The 6,896-nt window shown below is 36.1% G+C and overlaps 1 pseudogene; it reads right to left on the minus strand.

Annotated features, from left to right (window-relative positions):
- Positions 1 to 4,843: 4,843 nt before the first annotated feature.
- LOC106004601 lies at positions 4,844 to 5,809 on the minus strand (annotated as a pseudogene).
- Between the last annotated feature and the right edge of the window lie 1,087 nt (positions 5,810 to 6,896).

The following is a 6,896-nucleotide window of genomic DNA, read 5'->3' on the forward strand; positions in this document are numbered from 1 at the left end:
TAAATAAATAAATAAATAAAAGAAGAGGAGACCCAGAATCACTAAGGAAATGTTGAAAAACAGAAATAAACCTGGGGGCATCACGTTTCCTGATATCAAGCCTTACTACAAAGCTGTGATCACCAAGGCAGCATGCTACTGGCCTAAGAACAGACACGTAGACCAGTGGAACAGAGTAGACAGCCAAGATATGGACCCTCAACTCTATCGTCAAATAATCTTTGACAAAACAGGAAAAAAATATACAGTGGAAAAAAGGCAGTCTCTTCAATAAATGGTGCTGGCAAACCTGGGCAGCTATATGTAGTAGAATGAAACTCGAGCATTCTCTTACGCCATACACCAAGATAAACTCAAAATGGATAAAATATCTCAACGTGAGATAAGAATCCATCAGAATCCTAGCAGAGAACACTGTCAGTAACCTGTCCGATATCAACCACAACAACTTCTTTCAAGATATGTCTCCATAAACAAAGGAAACAAAAGTGAAGATGAACTTTTGGGACTTCATCAAGATCAAAAGTTTCTGCACAGCAAAGGAAAGAGTCAATAAAAACAATGAGGCAACCCACAGAATCGGAGGAGCTATTTGCAAGTGAAAGTACAGACAGAAAGTTGATATCCAGGATCGATCAAGAACTCCTCAAACTCAACACGTGCAACACAGACAATCACATCAAAAAATGGGCAGAATCTTTGAACAGACCCTTCTTCAATGAAGACATACAAATGGCTATAAGACACATGAAAAAATGTTCATCATCACTAGCCATCAGGGATATTCAAATTAAAACCACATTGAGATACTACCTTACACCAGTTAGAATGGCCAAAATTAGCATGACAGGAAAGAGCATGTGTTGGAGAGGATGTGGAGAAAGGAGAACCCTCTCACGCTGTTTGTGAGAATGCAAGTTGGTATAGGCACTTTGGAGAACCGTGTGAAGATTCCTCATGAAATTAAAAGTAGAGCTTCCCTATGACCCTTTAATTGCACTACTGGACATTTACCCCAAAGATACAGATGTAGTGAAAAGAAGGGCCATCTGTACCCCAATATTTATAGCTGAAATGGTCACTGTGGCCAAAGTGTGGAAAGAACCAGGATGTTCTTCAATGGACAAATGGATAAGGAAGATATGGTCCATATATACTAGGGAGTATTATGCCTCCATCAGAAAGGATGAATACCCATCTTTTGTAGCAACATGGACGGGACTGGATGAGATTATGCTGAGTGAAATAAGTCAAGCAGGGAAAGTCAATTATCATATGGTTTCACTTATTTGTGGAGCATAACAAATAGCATGGAGGCCAAGGTGAGATGGAGAGGAGAAGGGAGTTCAGGGAAATTGGAAGGGGCGGTGAACCATGAGAGACTTGGACTCTGACAAACAATCTGAGGGTTTTGAAGGGGCAGGGTTGGGAGGTTGGAGGAACCAGGTGGTGGGTATTAGAGAGAGAGGGCAAGGATTGCATGGAGCACTTGGTGTGGTGCAAAAGCAGTGAATACTTTTAGGATGAAAAGTAATTTGAAAAAAGGGAGAATGAAAAGGGAGAGGTCCCACATTAATAAAAGTATAAATGACAAGGGATAGATCATGACTAACATCAAGGAAATAGAAACAATCATCAGGAGTTATTATCAATAGCTATATGCCAATAAGTTAAGCAACCTAGAAGAAGTTGATGCATTCCTGGAAACCTGAAAACTTTCATAACTGAATCAGGAAGAAATTGACAACATGAATAGACCAATATCTAGTAATGAGATTGAAGCAGTAATAAAAAACCGCACAAAAACAAAACAAAACAAAACAGGAATTGAGGACCTAATGGATTCCCTGGGGAATTCTACCAAACATTGAAAGATGAAATACTACCTACTCTCCTGAAGTTGTTTCAAATAAGGACACAGAAGGAAAAATCCCTGACTCTTTCTTTGAAGTCAGCATTACCCTGATCCCCAAACCAGGCAAAGACCCCATCACAAAGGAGCATTTCAGACCAATATCCCTGATGAATATGGATTCCAACCAAGATTCTCAACAAGATCCAGCTAATATGACCCAACAAGACATTCAAAAGATTATCCACCATGATGAGTTGGAATTTATCCCTGGGATGCAAGATTGTTTCAACATTTGCAAACCAGTGAGTATGATAGAACACATCAACAAGAGAAGAGAGAAGAACCACATGGTTTTCTAAATTGATGCAGAAAAAAACACTTGACAAAATACAGCATCCTATCCTGATTAAAACTCTCCAGAGTATAGGGACATAGGGAATATTCCTTAACTTCATAAAAAATCCATACATGAAAAACCTAAAGTGAATATCATTCTCAAAGGTGATAAACTGACAGCCTTCTCTACTGAGATCAGGAACATGACAAGGATGCCCACTCTCACCACTCTTGTTCAACACAGTACCAGACGTCTTAGCAGCATCAATCAGACAACAAAAGAAATAAAAGATATTCAAATTGGTGAAGAAGTCAAACACTCTCTCTTCACAGATGACATGATTCTTTATATGGACAATGCAAAAGACTCCACCCCCAAGCTACTAGAACTCATACAGTGATTCAGCAATGTGGCAGGATACAAAATCAATGCACAGAAATCGGTTGCTTTCCTATACACTAACAAGGAAAATATAGAAAGTGAAAATAGGCAATAGATTCCATTTACTATAGCACCAAGAACCAAAAGATACCTGGGAATAAAGCTAATAAAAGAGGCAAAGGATCTGTACTCGAGGAACTACAGAAACTTCATGAAAGACATTGAAGAAGACTCAAAAAGACGGAAAAGCACTCTATGCTCATGCACTGGAAGAATAAACATTGTAAAAACATCTATACTGCCTAGAGAAATCTACATTTTCACTTCCATCCTGATGAAAACTCCACCAAGGACTCAGGACCCATTGGTTAGTCATGCTGTTATATATTTCCTTTCCTAGCCCAGTGGCACCTTTAATTATTAATTCTATTTATCAGAGGTCCTCTTCTGGTGGCTCTTCCAAGACTTCCTTACAGCAGGTAAAAGGGGGAACTTTAAGACAATTTCCCTACTCAAGACTCAACACCAGACACTTCCAGATGTCTAGCCTTTTACTCTTACAACATTCCCAAGCCCTAGACTCCAAAAAATAATTTCCAGAAGTTAAATAATTCAGTCAATCATTAGGACATAACCAAAGTTTTCACAACACTGACAGGAAGAATTATTGTAACTACCTTGTTATGCCTTTCATAAGTAGGTGTCTGAAAGTTATGTGGGTGTGTATGATATATTTCTCTTGACATTGCTCCTATGATTAGGTTATTCTATAAGAAGAGAGTGAAGTGAGTGAACCAATATAATTTAGAACCCAAAATCTAAGGAAACTTCAAGTTATCTAAGGTAGATTATCTTGAGTTGGTTTGTCTTAACCAGTTGGTAGACCTTTAAAAGAGGACGTAGGCTTTTCCTTAGGGAACAGACTCTCCTGCTGGCCTTGAAAAAGTAAGATAATGAGTTTTTTGGGTGCAAATAAATGAATTATTTCAACAGCCCTGTGAGCTTGAAAGATGACCCTGAGCCTCAGATGTAACTGCAGATTCAGCCAATACCTGGATTGCCACTTTATGTTACCTTAAACAGAATACCCAGGTCAACCATGCCAGAATTCCTACCTATGTATACTGGGGCTTAATCAAGAGTTGTTATTTAAAGCTGCTGAGTTTGTGCTCATTTGTTACACAGAATGAAAAGGTAATTCAGTTTCATTTCATTCAGCTTCAAAACAATAGAGTTTTAAGAAATAGTTAAAATTCAGATAGTGGTTGTTCTTCATAAAACCAAAGAATCCCCAGAATTGCACTACATTTCATATAAATATTACATGACTATTTATAGTGATGTCACACATGACATGTGATTTATTAAAAAAAAAACAGATTTTAGAAGCCTAAACTGTTCTATTTATAAAATTGATCACATTTCCTTGTACTAATTATAGTACATAAACCATATTTAGTGGAAATTAATTTAATTTAATTTAATTTAATTAGTTTAATTAATTTAGTAAGTAAATTAATTAACTAAATTAGTACAAATTTTCCACATTTCCATGTACTAATTATAGTACACAAGCCCTATAATGATTAAGACATTTAAACATGAAAAGACTTTGAGGAATCACATTTAAGTCTCCCATGTGAAAGGCTGATGTCTGTAGAAAAACAAAATAAATAGGATTTCCATAATCTTCTGATATTCTGAAGGAGGACAATGTCCATCACAAGGTAGACTCAATATGCCTAATCATCAATCTGATGCTGCTTTTCCCTATCTAGGCAAAGTTTATTAATTTTTATAATAATCTTATAAATCTATAACTTGGTATATAATTAAGTTAATTTTTCACTTTAAAAAATGATCTATCCAAGTTATGATATTGGACTCTGGAGAATGTTTTGATTGGCCAAATGTAAAACTACAACATATTTTTTTTTAAGTTTATCAGTGCCATGTATTATTATAGTATTATGTGGTGTTGTGATTGGCAAATATATCTCTGTTATTAGCTGGTACTGCATAAGACAGACTATAAATTGTGCATATTATCTTACAGCAAATATTTACCTATAGCCATACTTTGAAGTTTCCATAACAAAAGAAATACAATATTTGAACAAAAATGCATGTGGATAGTTTTTCACTTTCTAACTGTTGAGTGCTTGTCTATAAAACTATTATACAAAGATAGGTAAATAGTGGGTGCTGAATTGTACTAGTTGAATACATAAATTTCAATGTAAAGCAAAGAAGATTTTTAAAAAAGTTAATTAGGTAATTTGCTCCCCAGACTTGCTCTTCCCCAACACCTTCATGAATGCTCTGGCTACTTCCTTGTTGTGAAGGCTGTAGATGAGGGGATTTAGCATGGGAGTAAGGATGGTATAGAAGGCTGACACCATCTTGTCCTGGGTGGGGGAAAGATCAGAAACAGGCCGTATATATATAAACATAGCTGCTCCATAGTACATCCCTACCATCATGAGGTGGGAGGAACAGGTAGCAAAAGCTTTTTGGCGACCCTTTCCAGATGCCATGTGAATGACAGTCATAGTAACATGAACATAGGAAGCAATGATTACTACAGCAATGATTACTAGCAATGATTGCTACAGGAAAGAGAAGCATCATTACACAACAAATAAACATTAGTCTTTCAAATAGTAATATATTAGTGCATGAGAGAATGAGAAGGGCAGGGACATCACAGAAAAAGTGGGGTATTTCTTGGACACCACAATATGGGAAGGACAGTGCAACTGCAATGACAATTATACCATCAAGAAACCCAACAATCCAGGAAGAAACAACCATAACAGATTTTCTGGTTCATGAGAACTGAGTATCGTAATGGGTAACAAATGGCTACATAATGGTCATAGGCCATGGCAGCCAACAGGAAACATTCTGCTCCAAGCAAGGACCCATATAAGAATATCTGGGCTCCACAACCCACCAGAGAGATGGACTTCCTTCCAGACTAGTAATTGAAAGCCATCTTGGGTACAGTGGTGCAGATGTGCATGAGGTCCATGAGGGATAGTTGGCTGAGGAGAAAATATATGGGTGTGTGAAGCTGGTTGTCCAGGTAGATGAGGAGAATCATGACAGTATTACCAATGAAGGCCTTTTAAGATGTCCAAGACCAGAGAGAAGAGGACGATGTGGATGGGGCTGCGATTGAAGATTCCCAATAAGATGAATTCCGAATTGAAGGTCTTATTCCCCCATTCCATGATAAATATATTCACTGTAGAGAATACAACATGTGAAATGGTAGAGACTGACATGGAACTATTAAGGACTTCTAGCTTAAGCCACCACACCTACATTTTTACATATGGAAAAAATATTTCTCTGAGCATATTTTTTAGTTTACAAACTAGAAATATTAAAGTTTATTGTTAACTCAATGTGATTTTTAAAAAGTAAATGTAGATTACACACATAATACGTTTCATCATTACAACATAGGTTTTCCAAGACACATATAATCTAATTTTAACAACTAGTCAACTCAAATGTGTAATGTGGATTATCACTTCAGAAATACATTAAGAGTCACAGAAGGCTCATGAATTTCTGAGAAGTCAGTGAGATTTTCCACTGAATTTATCATATCACCCTATGATACTAATTTTGTCTACCAAAGTGTAGAAGACATCATGTGCTAGTGGAAAACATATGGGATTACTCAAACACCAAGTAAACACAAGACATTAAGAAATCATCAGTTAAAAGTACTTTATGTAATACTTATTACATAAGTGTACACCCATGAGATATTCTGGTATGGGTCATTCTACTGGAAAAGTAACCTAGAGTATTGTGAAAAAGCATAGATAAAAGGCTCAAACACTATTTTTCCCTGTAATCTTAGATAATTAATTTCTTCAAGTCTCATTTTCCACTCTGTAAACTTTAGTATTTGTGAATATTGACATTGCAGGGTGCTATTAAGACAAATCAGATCACATTTATAATGTGAAAACATAACTTTGAATATAGTTTGTAACACATTATTTATTTATTTATTTGATTTTTTTTGTGTTCCAAGATTTATTGTTTATGCACCACACCCAGTGCTCCATGCAATACATGCTCTCCTTAATACACTTTAAAAATAAATACTATTGAAGAAAAGAGAGATGACTCCTAGTTTATCTTTAGACTATTTTCCCTTGTATAAAATTAATCTATCTCATTTCCTTAGTGAAAATCTTGCAGGAGATTTTTTCACCCTATGTCACCGATTTTTTATTTTCTACCTTCACAATGATTTTTTTTAATTCTCTTGTTGTTCTCTTCAATGGTCAAGGAAAA

Source organism: Mustela putorius, unplaced genomic scaffold (assembly GCF_011764305.1).
Source record: "Mustela putorius furo isolate JIRA1106 unplaced genomic scaffold, ASM1176430v1.1 tig00003923_pilon_pilon_pilon, whole genome shotgun sequence".
Taxonomy (NCBI): Eukaryota; Metazoa; Chordata; class Mammalia; order Carnivora; family Mustelidae; genus Mustela; species Mustela putorius.